Source organism: Podarcis pityusensis (assembly GCF_964106645.2).
Source record: "Podarcis pityusensis genome assembly, chromosome: W".
Taxonomy (NCBI): Eukaryota; Metazoa; Chordata; class Lepidosauria; order Squamata; family Lacertidae; genus Podarcis; species Podarcis pityusensis.
This window is the reverse complement of record NC_138045.1, coordinates 28,676,890-28,691,258: the sequence shown is the minus strand read 5'-3', so window position 1 is coordinate 28,691,258 and position 14,369 is coordinate 28,676,890. Positions and strand designations below refer to the sequence as shown.

Genomic DNA, 14,369 nt, shown 5'->3' with positions numbered 1-14,369 from the left:
TCACAAAGTCCATTTATCCATGGAGAACGAGGACTTGACAAATCATGTTGAATTCCTTTCTCAGTCAGAAAAGCTTCAAACTGCTGAGAAGTGAATTCTCCCCCTCAATCTGTAAAAAGACACTTTACCTTCTTACCACGCACATTTTCCAACCAAGCACAGAATTCCTTGAACCTAGGAAACGCTTCTGATTTCTGCTTGAGATTGAACACATAAATATACCTGGAAAATGAATCAATAAGAACCATGAAGTACCTGGCTCCACCCAAAGAGGGCAATAGTGGACCAACAAGATCAGCATGCATTACCTGGTATGGTTCTGTAGCAGCTTGTCTACTAGACACCTTACCTTTCACAGCCATTTTGACCTCGTTTGCTGTGCATGCCTTACACTTCATGTGGTACCTGCAGGGTTTGATAGTCATACCTTCAACCAAGGTAGGCATTTTGGAAACTGCCTCAAAGTGTAAATGACCAAATTTCCGGTGAAAATCATGAATACATCCTGTATGCAAAACCTTGTTAGTACCTGCAATACAACAAGTTTCATCCTGCACAACATCAACAGAATCATCATAACGCAATACAAACGATCAACATAATCAGCATGCATTACATAATCGTTTTTCTTTTTGATGGTGCACTTCCTTTTCTTGAAGGAAACGTCTATGTTCTGTTCAGTCAGCTGCGCGACACTCAGTAGGTTGTGTGCAGCATCTGGAACATAAAGAAGGTTGCATATCGACACATCCAAGCTGTGAAGAACAACAGTTCCGTAGCCTTGACTGGAGATTGTGTGGTCATCCGCTTGGTGAATCGCACTTTCCTGCGGAGTAAAGGACACAAACAGTTGCTTGTCCTGGCAAATGTGCCTGGTAGCGCCCGAATCGACGATGAAGAAAGATCTAGACATCTTCTGGACCTCTGGGACCTTTGGAGTGAAGCGTGAGACCATTGCCTTGTGTTGTGTTGTCCTGGACACTGGACCTTTGCCTTTGCCTTTTCCACACGTTGAGCTTCCGCTGCGCTGCTCTGTTTCCTTGGCCTTGGGGTACTTGCATTCCCTTTTCACGTGGCCTAGACGTCCACACGAGTGGCATTTCACTGCCTTCAAAGCTTTGGCGCCATCTAGTGGTTCCACTGCATTCTGGGATGACGTCTGTGAAGACTCCCCCTTAGTGATGCAGCTAGCACTACGGCGATCCGCTTCATTCAATACCACAGCAGTAACATGTGCTACCGTGAGCTGAGCAGTTGGCAAAACAGCAAGCTGGCTGGCAATTGATTCCCAACTCGAACCCGAAGAATGTAGAATCATGAAGGAATACACAGCCTCTGGAAAGGTGATTCCTCTCTGTTGCAGCTCATGTCTGAGATTCTGCATCTCCATCAGGTGAGCACGCACATCTGCACCTTCAACAAGTGCCATATCATGCAACTTGGCATAAAAGAACAAAGAAGCACCCGCCTCTGTTCTCAAATGTGAGTCTTTCAAACTGTCCCACATTTCTCTGGCTGAGGCCTTGTCATGCAAAAGACATCGCATTCATGCGAAAGAAAGAGGGGGCTTTGCCCTGCCAGATCTAAAGTTGTACTATGAGGCCGCAGCGTTCTGCTGGCTAAAAGACTGGCTACTTCTTGAAGACACTGATGTGTTGGATTTGGAAGGGTTTAACAATACTTTTGGATGGCATGCATACTTATGGTACGACAAGGTTAAAGTCAATAAGGCCTTCAAGAACCATATTGTCAGAAAATCACTGTTTAATGTCTGGACAAAATATAAAGACTTGTTGGAAAATAAAACTCCAAGGTGGCTTTCACCTTTGGAAGCTAAGGCCCGAAAAAGACCCAATATGGAGGCTAAATGGCCAAAATATTGGGAAATACTAGAAAAAGATGGAGACAACTGGAAATTGCAGAGTTTGGAGAAAATGAAGGATAAAGTGCGAGACTGGTTACATTACGCTCAGATTAAAGAAGTCTTTAAAAATGACAAGAAACTAGGGTTCCAGGTGGAGAAATCGAAACTAGAAACAGAACTGTTAGAACCAAAGTCTAAGGTACTTTCAAGGATGTGTAACTTGCTGTTAAAATGGAATACACAAGATGAAATGGTTAAATCGGCTATGATAAGGTGGGCGCAGGACATTGGGTATAATATCATGTTTGAGGACTGGGAAAGGTTGTGGAGTACTGGGTTGAACTTTACTGCATGCAATGCTTTGAAAGAAAATGTAATGAAAATGATATATAGATGGTATATGACCCCAGTCAAACTTGCAAAAATATACCACCTGTCTGATAATAAGTGTTGGAAATGTAAAGAGAGTGAAGGAACATTCTTCCACCTCTGGTGGACCTGCCCTAAAGTGAAGGCGTTCTGGGAAATGATTTATAATGAACTGAAAAAGGTATTTAAGTATACCTTCACAAAGAAACCAGAGGCCTTTCTTTTGGGTATTGTCGGCCAAGGGGTGGTAAAGAAGGACTGGACATTTTTTATGTACGCAACAACAGCAGCAAGGATACTTCTTGCAAAGCACTGGAAAGCTCAAGATCTACCCACACTGGAAGAATGGCAGATGCAACTGATAGACTATATGGAACTGGCCGAGATGACCGGCAGAATCCGTGACCTGGGAGAGGAGAAGATGGAGGAGGACTGGAAGAAATTCAAGATTTATTTACAAAAATATTGTAATTTGAGTGAATGTTAAGCAGGATGCTAGATCATAAACAATTGAGCACCACTAAATTAGATGATTTAAGATAATAAGTGAGATTGAGAAAATATAAACTTTTTTGAGAATTACAAGATTATAAATATACAGATGGGACATAAGAATGCAAATAAGATGATAAATTGCTGGCAAAAAGTTACAACGATGAAAGTGAGAGCGGGAGATGTGAGGAAGTCCAAAGAAAATGTGAAATTATGTTAAGACATATGTTATATTGTTTATTATATCTATTTCTATTCTAAACCCTAATAAATTTTTTTTTTAAAAAAAAAAGCAAAAGACATCACATTCAGGGGACACAATCAGCATCAGAGTTCCCCTTGCTTTTGAATCCTTAGCTCTCCACTCATCTGTTACAGGAGCTGGGGGGCATCTGTTATGACATTAAACAGACCCTCTTTTCGTAGCAGAGCCTCTGCATACAGCACCCACTCCGCGTAATTCTTTTTGTCGAGCTTTGGAATCCCAAAAGCGTCTGCTAGCCTTGCGCTGGCCATCTCTGTGTCTTTATTTATTTTTTAAAAAATGATATTTATTACTTTTTCAAAATTTCCAACACAACACTACAAACAAAACGAAAAAAAGAAGAAAAAACAATACGAATACAATACAAAAACGCTACATGGACTAACAAATCAAGCAAAAGCAAACAAAAACAATTTAAAAACACCTCAAACATTTTCAATATCTTATATTTCATTCACTTATTTCCAGCGAGTTCCTCACACCTCCCTTTTTGTATTCCACTTCTATTATTTGTTTCAGCAATTCCTTTCCATCTTACTCTGTTTTCTGTTCTATAATTATCTTAACACATTCTTGCCATACTTTTCCTTTAATTTTCTATTAATCTATTTATACTTAATTCCTTATGACATTTCTACTAAAGCCATGTAGTTTCATTCCAACATTTTTCTAACATTCCTTAATTTTACAATATTTCTATAAATAGTCTTTAAACTTTTTCCAATCTTCTTCCACCGACTCTTCACCCTGGTCTCGGATCTTGCCAGTCATTTCCGCCAATTCCCTATAGTCCATCAACTTCGTCTGCCATTGTCCAACACTTCAGTGTTTTCAAGAAGCAACCATTCTCTCAACCAGCAAAAGGCAGATGGTTCACAACGAAGTTTAAAGGTCTGGCAGGGCAGGTCCACCTCCTTCTTTAGCATCCATCAATATCTTAAGCTTAACTCGAGGCTTCCTGCCCTGCCAAACTACTCTAGGAGCATCCCTCTGCCACCTCCTGAGACCCTCCATCCCATCCAGAGCTTGCAATGTTTGAAACAAAAGCAACATCCCTAGCAACACAGCAGCCCTCATCCCCACCACAATAACTCGGCCCAACAGCAACAACTTCTGATTTGTCCATATTTCCAAATCCCCCTTCTCTTCAATCCAACATCCTTCACAGTTGTCCTTAAGCAGATTCACATTTTTGGCAGTCATACTAACCCCCAAATACCTCTCTTTCTCAACCAATGTTAGTCCTGTCGCCTCCTGAAACTTTGTCAGGCTTTCCTTTTCCAATTCAGATAGGGCTCTGGTCCTCAAATTCATCCGTTCTTCTTTAAGTTCAATCATAACGAATGTCAGCTTATGTTCATCAAGTTGTCTTTGTATGGATGGGACTCTCCTCTCCAGTTGTATTACTTTAGATTCAGCAGCAAGGGTTTTTTCCCTGACTTCATCTGCAGTTTGCCGTATCAGAGTAGATTCCTGTATCAGTTTCTGGGTGGTTTCTGAATTGGTATTCATCTTTTGTCCCAAATTATTTAAACTTTCTACAATTAAATCAGTTTCAATATTTGCAACATCCAATTTCACATTTATCGCATCTGTTTTCTTATGGAGTTGTTCCAGCGAATCGTTTATTTTCAATAATGCAGCCACTAAGGCCTCCTCTGTCAACATCCCGTCTGTTTTTTCCTTTCCGTTTGCCATAACACTTAAGAGATTCAAGGTCAATTCCAAAGTCTCACACTTTTCTTATCTTGCAGCTGGAAATTCCCCTAGCCCAGCTCCTATAAATTAATCAATTTCAAAAGCTTCCACTAGGGGAAAACAGGTTGTATTTGTATCGGTCAATATGTCCTCTTTTAAACACAGTTTCAATAATCTGAAGTTAGTTTCAATTTTCAGTTACTTTCCTCCTTTTTTAAAAACAACCGGAAACAGTAGAAACAATGTATTTCTCTTATTTAGCTAGCTGTCAATGAATGTTCTAAGTGCTGTCAATGAACATTCCAAAAAAACAACAACCCATCAGTCTTACTAGCAGCCCGTTTCCAGGGTCAGAGCGGTGGTGTTTTAAGCCTCTTCACTCTCTCCCGCAGGCATACTCAATCCGCAACTTCCCCCTCTCTTCTCCTGCCTCCAAGAGGGGGTTTAATGTTCTTTACCGTTGGAAATTTGATCTTTTACAAAAGACCTTCCAGGACTCCAGCTTGCAACTTCGTTGCCTCAGTCTATTTACAAAAAGGGAAGGCGGACTTCCTGTTTTGAACCTCCCCGTTACGATACCAAATCAAACTTTTAGAGATCCAATTCTTCCGTTTCAGCTCTACTCACGGGTAAATACTTTAAAGTCAAATTGTCCACAGGAAAAGGTCAGCACTCTCCGGCAACAGCTATGCGCCTTTGCTCCGTGGAAGAAGCAGACGATTCGATGCACCGTGCCGCTCACCCCACGTCGCTCCGGAGCCCCAAAAACCGGGGTTCCCCGCGAGTGGGGGAGGCGCAAAAGGTGCCCGCCGAATCCCACGTTCACAGGCTTCTCCCGCCTGTGATTTTAACGGGTCTCCGCCTTCGCCGTGGCGGTCAGACCCAGATTTCCACGGAGCAGATTCCTCCTGGTCAGAGGAATTCTGCCATTGCTGGAGGCGCCTCCCCCGGAAGTCCTCCATCTCTGTGTCTTTAAAGCAAGCTGCGTCTGTTTACAGCTGAATTCCAAAAGCACACTTTCTCCCGAGCTTCTGCCGCAGCCGTTTAGTGCTTTGGTTTAAAAGTTCAAAGAGCTCAAAGTCCACCCCTTAATGCCATTAATTGGGAACTGGCAGGCTTCGTGGGGCAAGAGCACATACCTCTCATCAATCTTCTTGACGTGCACAGAAGATAACTTTCCGTTCCTCCGCTGTCCGTCATCTTGATTCCGTCCTTCTGGAGCCCATAACCAAAAAATGTTAGATAAAGTCAGCTCCGGTCCTTCGAGCTGATACGGCTCATCGTGGCTTGAGCCCAGCAGAGTATAACCCAGAGTCCGCAACAGTAGGATGAGGCAGGTATGGCTACATTGCTATGCTTTATTTCTAAGCTATGCTGAGAGCATACAAATATACATCTTGTCTCTGTGAGAAGCAGAGAGCAACCCCAACAAAGAAACGACAGTACAAAGGAAACAGGAAACCAGTAAACGTCACATCCCGTCTCCCTTTCCCATGGGAATCCAACAGTATCTGGACTGTGGAATTTAAACATAGTCCTGTGACTACTAGCAGCTGCTCAGTGAGGGAAACAGAAACCAACAGGTTGCACTGGTCGATGATCTCCGGCGGGCTAGGGACAAAGGTGAGAGCTATTTCCTAGTTCTGCTGGATCTCTCAGCGGCTTTTGACACCATCAACCATAACATCCTTCTGGACCATCTAGAGGGGCTGGGAGCTGGGGGCACTGTTATACAGTGGTTCCGCTCCTTCCTCCTGGGCCGTGTTCAGAAAGTGGTGGTGGGGGATGAGTGTTCAGACCCCTGGGCTCTCACTTGTGGGGTGCCTCAGGGTTCTGTCCTCTCCCCCATGCTTTTCGACATCTACATGCAGCCGCTGGGAGAGATCATCAGGAGGTTTGGGCTGGGTGTTCATCAGTATGTGGATGATACCCAGCTCTACCTCTCTTTCAAATCGGAACCAGTGAAGGCAATGAAGGTCCTGTGTGAGTGTCTGGAGGCGGTTGGAGGATGGATGGCGGCTAACAGATTCAGGTTGAATCCTGACAAGACAGAAGTACTGTTTTTGGGGGACAGGAGGCAGGCAGGTGTGGAGGATTCCCTGCTCCTGAATGGGGTAACTGTGCCCCTGAAGGACCAGGTGCGCAGCCTGGGAGTCATTGTGGACTCACAGCTGTCCATGGAGGCACAGGTCAATTCTGTGTCCAGGGCAGCTGTTTATCAGCTCCATCTGGTATGCAGGCTTGAAGCAGGATCACCTGGGTGAATTTTACCCTTATGCTTTCCATATAATCGGTTATCCATATATAACCACATATCTTTATGATGATTTTTATATAATCCATGCTTGAATCATGAAGGCTTTTGCAGAGTTTAAAGCAAATTGCTTAGATTTGAAAAATCCAAAAGGACCTCTGCCCCAGTTCTCTTCCCTTGTTCTTCTTATGCCCTCAACGTCTCGCTAACATAAGGGGGAAGCAATAAATCTGAGGTGCTGGCACTTTCCTCCTGTCAAGACAGGGTCCTTAGCAGCTAAAAACAGGAAAATGCTAACCGCAAATTTCCCTGTATAGTAGATGTTGCGTAGGAGAGCTATCAGCAGCATAACGGCCGAATAAAGTTCCTTTCTCCTTCTTACCATAAATCAGGGGAAAGGTCAGACTGATGTACAGACTGAAGAAAGCAGAAGTTGGGAGGGAACTCTTTACATGATCAGGGGGCAAGGCTTGAATGCACTCATTGGTTTTATTTTTGCTGCCGTGTGCGATTGTATTCGATTATGTCATGATCTATGATGTATGTACTCAGATATAAAGCCTCAGGGCGCTAGAGCTGGGGTGCCCAGTCTCTGGAAACGATTCCACTGGGTCAGTTATTGCTCAGCAATAAATATCACTTTCTTTTTCTCCACTGCTGCGTCTGTCAATTCTTGGACACAATTTGAGTGGGTCACAGGTACCTTAAAAATCCTTGCAACAGGCTGAGACCCTACCTGCCCGTGGACTGTCTCACCAGAGTGGTGCATGCTCTGGTTATCTCTCGCTTGGACTACTGCAATGCGCCTGCCCTGTGGAACGCCCTCCCACCAGATGTCAAAGAGAAAAATAACTACCAAACTTTTAGAAGACTTGCTTTTAATGTTTAATAGGTTATTGTATTTTAGTGTTTTGTTGGAAGCCGTCCAGAGTGGCTGGGGAAACCCAGCCAGATGGGCGGGGTATAAATAATAAATTATTATTATTATATTATCCTTGCACCCACTCCTCTTCAAAGCTGATCAGGCCCTTGTCATCTGTTTCTAAGTCCTTGGGCTCCTCCACCATTAGGGCCCACAGCTCAGTTGGGGCTGCATGGGGCCGCAGAAGGTTCAGCAAGCACTGGAGAGGCGATTCCATCGAACAGGCCAGGCTGATCTCCTGCTGCTCTTGGTGTCGGCATCCAGGGGTCGAAAGGCCAGCTGGCTAGCCCCCAGCTGGATCGTCTTCCCTCTCAGCTGTCACTCTGTGGAGATTCATCGACCTCTGGCTCTGTCATAATTCAGCGACTCAAGCTCGCTGCCTTGAGCACACTATACATAGCAGTGTAAACTGCACAACAGAAGAGGCTGAGGCTGTGTGGATACATACTAAAACTACAGATTTATTTTACATAAATCAGAACAAAGAAACATGTCATCTCTCCTTGCCGTCTTCTTGGAGAGAGACAAAACAAAAGCAATACGCAGAGTGGAAGTTCTGCTCATGAGACTCAGCAGTCTGTGCTGGAATGTAAACAGACATGTGACACGCTACAATCCCATGTCTGCAACAAAAGGTGGAATGGAATCTCCCAACACCCTCCCCCTTTCCATGTAACCTGTGGTGCAGTATTTCAGCCTAACTGCAACCGCTGTACATAAACCTGAAGTTGTTCCCTGTTAACAACCTTAGACAACAGATCTGCAGGAATTTTGTTTCCTGGCATGTAGGACACCTGAATGTGGAGTATGATGGTTATAGGGTTAACCTCCTGTGATGCTCTGTATCTGGGGGGAGGAGCTTCTACGTGAAGCTGTCGTCACAGTCTTTGTCTGTGAGTTACTTTCAGTTGGAGTCTGACCATGCTTCGGCACAGAGAGGATGTCTCCAAGTTCCAATGGTGAATTTACTGCTTGTAAATAAACACTTTTAGAGATAGAAGAAACTGTCTCTGGACTTTTTACTCCTTCTTCTCACAAGGAAGGCAACCGCTGCAACTCTGCATTTCTGCCTAGGTCGTTTTTCCACAGGGTTTTGGCCCAGGGGAAGCGGCTGGACGGCAGATTTATTTGCATAGGTTATGGAGCCAACGTGTTTTTTGCCGGGTGTGAAAAGGGAGTACAAGGAAGGCTGCCAGCTTTGAACTCCTGCCAGAGAAGAGGGAGGCAGTTCTGAGTTCACTGGTGAAGAAAGGAGCTTGCAGGAGGCTGCATCTTCGAAGGATGAATGAGCGTGAGTAAGCTATAGCCCCGGGGGGAAGATGGCTGCTAATCAACAAGCTCATGAGACTTTTAATGTGCCTTTTGAAAGGCTAAATGGCTCTAATTGGGAAGACTGGTCAAAGCGCATGTATTACTGGCTGGGAGGAAAACAGCTTTGAGAATGTACGCAGGCTGACCCAGTGCTTGCTCCTGATGGTGCTGCCGCAGCTGAGGTTGAGAGGGCTGCTGGCGCTGTGAAGAAAGACCAGAAAGTGATGTCCCATGTTGTGATGGCTATGGAAGCTTCACAGCTTCCTCATATAGACGGTTTGCGAACTGTTGGGTTGAAATAAACGACAGACGAATGGCAAGTGTCATATGGGAGGCATCTCCCGAGCAAGTCTCGGGGAGTCTCTTTTATTGAATATTACAGCATTACCACATATGTGCTTGTTGCTGATTGGTTAACACGAATACAATGCAAAGGTTGAATATAGGCATTAATCATCAATAGATTAAAGGTTGGGAAAGGGAACACAGAAATGGACAGGCGTGAAACCTCCTTATTAAACTATTAACTAGTGATTGATTATCAAGACTTAAACTATTACTAATGATTGATATTGCATGACATGAAAGAACATAACAATCGTGTTCCGTAGATGTGGTCAACAATGCTTTAAGAACAGGTCAGGGTACTGAACTCAATGTGAACTGGACTGAACATTCCCAGACTCATGCGCAGAGGCAGAACTTCCCAGCATCTCCCCCTTCCTTTTTTTGTTTTTTGTGAAATGTTGTTTTGAGATTTCAGGGTGGATGGGACAAAAATACTTCGGGATACGTGGTATGCCAACGCATGCCAGAAGTAAGTCTGCCCACTGATGTTGCTATGTGATTTCAGGGAGAATGGGACAAAAATACCTCGGGATACGTGGTATGCCAACGCATGCCCGAAATAAGCCTGCCCACATCTCCCCTATTATTTACAGTTGGTGCTGCCACTTCGCATAGTAGGCAGCAATGATTTTATTAGGTGGGTGAGGAGGAGAGAGAAGCTGAGACCAAAGACGCATGAGACCAGGAATGCATTGGATGAAGCAGCATAGCAAAATTAATATACATATTATGACAATAGCATATTGAAAAAGATTACGAAGCCAAGTCAGGTTTGGCAACCAGCCAGTGAGCCACTGGGTGAACGAATCCCAGAGGCCAGAAAATCCAACATCCTGTTTAATGTGATGTGTAAGATTTTGCAAATGAGAGATTTGCTTTTGAATGGCTTTAGAATTATCAGTAATATTGAAGCAACACATGTCATTCACTTGTTCACAGCCATAATGATGAAGCATGAGCAAATAGTCGATAGCAGCACGATTTTGTAAAAGTCCATGGTGGAGTTCAGTCTGTTCTTTATTCAAAAGGTGAAGAGCTTGTGAAATAAAATTCAGAGCTTTTGCTGCGGAGCAAGCTAAAGAGTTAATGTTCATACTATTCCGTACAGCCAATCCAGGGACTCCTAAGAGAGGAACAGCTAAGGAAATATATTCAGATCTACTGGGAAGAGAAACAGAATCATCACAATCATTTGTCAATTCCACAGAGCGGCGATATCGAGAGCGGGATAAATGATGCTTTTTGGGTAAAATGATGGACAAACGGCTTAAGCAGCATCATTCTCCTGTAAAGGGATGGAGAAGAAGCAATCTTGCACATCTATTATAGCCAATTGATAAGAATGGGGGATCACATTCGGATTAGGCAGACCACACTGCAAAGGCCCCATGGGTTCAAGGATGTCATTAATCTTCTTTAAATCCTGGAGAAATCTCCATTTCCCACTTCTCTTTTTTATGACGAAGATGGGGGTGTTATAGGGGCTAACAGAGGACTCAATATGATCTGCCAATAATTGTTCATTCACCAATCGTTTTAAAGCAAGTAGCTTTTCCCCTGTTATGGGCTATTGTTCTACCCATACAGGGGTGGTGGACTTCCAGTTGAGGGGGAGTCCAAGCTTACTCATTAAATTGAATGGTAGCTTGTAATTGTTGTAATAGGTCTCTGCCCCACAGATTGAGGTGAATTTTCAGCACACAGGGCTGGATGTATGCAATGGTTTCAGAGCTATCAGGCAGAGAAACAGGCAACCACTTTACGCTTTTGGAAGAGGTTTGAGGTCCACCCACACCCCAAACTGCAGAGGCAGACTCAAGGGGCCACGTGGGGTCCCAGCAATTGCTGGATATGACAGAAATACCTGCGCCCGTGTCAATCAAGCCTTCCAGAACTTTACCATTGATTTTATACTTACGAAGAAGTTTCTGTTCACCAATCCTCTGGATTACAGCTAACAGCTGTGGAGAAAGGGGAGGGAGCTGGTGCAAATTACTATCCATAATAGAAACAGAAGGATGAGAAGGGAGCACTACCAAATGTGCCCAAGACTCACCCTTTTTTAACTGCATGGGCATATGGCTCCAAAGTTGAACCATGATTGTGCCCACATAGTCAGGATCTAGTACTCCTGGAATAACCAGGATTCCTTCTTTGGCCGCAGAGAATTTGGGTAAAATTAAGCCTGCGACCTTAGGTGGTAGTGGGCCCACCAATTGGGTGGGCATGAGCACAATTTCACTAGGTAAAACAGCGTCTCTGGTTTCCTGATTGATTAAATCAATGGTGAAGTCAGAGGGTGTATCCTTAGAAAAAGTCTCAATAGTGGAGACTAACGGCGGAGGGCTCTCTATTTGTCCTGGCCCGAGAGCTGGGCCCCTATGGAGTTTCCCGAACTCCTGCACTGATTTGCCCAATGATAGCCTTTTTCGCATTTTGGGCATTTTTTGGAAGGTTTAGCCTTATTGGCATCACCATTCCTGCTTGCTCCCCCGCCAGGGGCTCTGCATTGTTTAGCAAAATGACCTGGGCGTTTGCAATTGAAGCAATTGCCCTTGGGCTTATTGCCAGCCTGGATGGCACCGGCAAGCAAAGCCATCACGTGGCTCTGGCTGCCAACATCTGCACAGGTTTGAATCATGTCGGCCAGGTCATATTTGGGCCAGTGTATGATTGATTGCAAAGCCTTCTTGCAATCGGTGTTTGCATTTTCAAAGGCCATTTTTTTCATCAATTCATTTTGAGGTGTAGGGTCATCAATCTGCCTGGTGATTGATTCTTTCAATCTGTCTATAAATTGATGGTAAGGCTCCGAATGTTGTTGCTTAATATTAACAAAGGAGCTCAGTGGTTGCCCTGAGACAGGGACTTTACGGAAGGCGCGTTGTACACAGGTCGCGGTGCGACTGAAATGTAAAGGTGTCCATTGAGCCTGGGCTGGTATATTATACAGACCAGCGCCAAAGAGTTGGTTGGCTGAATGCTGTGGATCAGCCAGGGCTACTGCGCTATGCTTAAATTCACTTTCAAAAACCACATACTGAGCAGGAGATAAAAGCATGCGCATCAAATCCTTCCAATCTTGAGGTAGCATTGTGTAACCATTTGCGATCCCCTCCAGCATCCCTAGCACATAAGAAGATTTGAGGCCAGAATCAGTAATGGCTTTCCTTAATTCTCTCAGAACAGAATAAAGAAGTGCCTCATACGTCACCTGCTGTTGTGCAGTGCCGGGGTTTGCATAGGAGATAGGGAAAGCAGATGGCATTTCCCCAGCCCATCTAGCCTCTTCCGCTAAGGAGAGGACCCCTTGCTGCCTAGCTTGAGAAAGCGCGGCGCGCACAGCTCCTGTGGGAGAGCACGCAGGGGCTGAGGCAGGTGAAGGAGGGATGGGTTGGCAAGGTTGCGATGGAGGCAGAAGCTTTGGGTAAGGTGGGGGATTGTCTGCTGCGGCTAAAAGAGCAGGTGCCGACGGAGATGCCTGAGGTCCTAATTTAGCGGCGGCATCTGCACACTTCTGCCAAGTGAGCAGACAATGAATCGGTGCCCTCGGTTCTGCGAAGAGGGTTTTTCCGATCTTTTGCCAAGCTTCTGATCCCAGAGAGCCTGACTCTGGGTACCAGGGGCACTGGCAAGCAATCTCACATAACAATTGTTCAATTTCTTTCAAAGAAATATGAGCACCTGCCACCCGCTGTCTAGCTAGATGGAGCAGCTCCTTGGCATGCTCCTGTTGGAACTTTGTAAGTCCCCCCCCCCCCATACTCACGAAGTAGCGCGCTGAGACTTCTCCAGTCGAGTGAAGTACAGGGGATGCAGCGTAAAGGGATCTGGCACGTCGGGATCACGTCGGAGTCACCAGATGTTGGGTTGAAATAAACGACAGACGAATGGCAAGTGTCATATGGGAGGCATCTCCTGAGCAAGTCTCGGGGAGTCTCTTTTATTGAATATTACAGCATTACCACATATGTGCTTGTTGCTGATTGGTTAACACGAATACAATGCAAAGGTTGAATATAGGCATTAATCATCAATAGATTAAAGGTTGGGAAAGGGAACACAGAATTGGACAGGCGTGAAACCTCCTTATTAAACTATTAACTAGTGATTGATTATCAAGACTTAAACTATTACTAATGATTGATATTGCATGACATGAAAGAACATAACAATCGTGTTCCGTAGATGTGGTCAACAATGCGTTAAGAACAGGTCAGGGTACTGAACTCAATGTGAACTGGACTGAACATTCCCAGACTCATGCGCAGAGGCAGAACTTCCCAGCAGCGAACTTGTCATCAGATTTGGTCTGCTTTGACTAGAATACACCAGAGAACCACAGCTGGGGCAAAAATCCATGTGATACGTTCTCTGTTTGAAAAGAGGCTGTCCCCAGGGGAATCAATACGTGAACACATTGCTCAGATGCTGACTATCTTCAGCAAGCTGCGTCAGCTCAATGTGCCCTTCCCAGATGAACGTAAGGCTTATACGTTGTTAAGCTCTTTGGACAGAAGTTATGAGAACTTAGTTCTAACGATGGAAATGATGCCACCGCAAGATCTCACAACTGAATATATAAGTGGGAGATTGATTGATGAGGAATCGAAGCGGCAGAGGGCTGGGAAAGAGGGCACAGGCTGTAACCCAAGAAGGAGTGGGGGGGGAGCCAGGAGCAGTGAAGACTCTGTAAAAGCCTTCACTTCCAAAAGATGTTTTCGATGTGGCAGCAGTGGACATCTGATGAGAAATTGTCCGCTAGAGGCTCAGGAATGCAAGGACAGCGGTCACGGCGGCCAGAAAGGAATGCCAGCAAAGCAGATAAGCAGCAGTTTGCGAGCCG

The 14,369-nt window shown here is 44.8% G+C and overlaps 1 long non-coding RNA gene across 1 annotated transcript in view; it reads right to left on the bottom strand.

Annotated features, from left to right (window-relative positions):
* The window catches only part of LOC308467840, a 788,853-nt gene extending 784,932 nt beyond the window's left edge, over positions 1-3,921 (bottom strand). Inside the window, exon 1 of the long non-coding RNA XR_013981335.1 lies at positions 3,621-3,921. This is a non-coding gene — a long non-coding RNA (uncharacterized lncRNA). The remainder of the gene's footprint in view (positions 1-3,620) is intronic.
* Between the last annotated feature and the right edge of the window lie 10,448 nt (positions 3,922-14,369).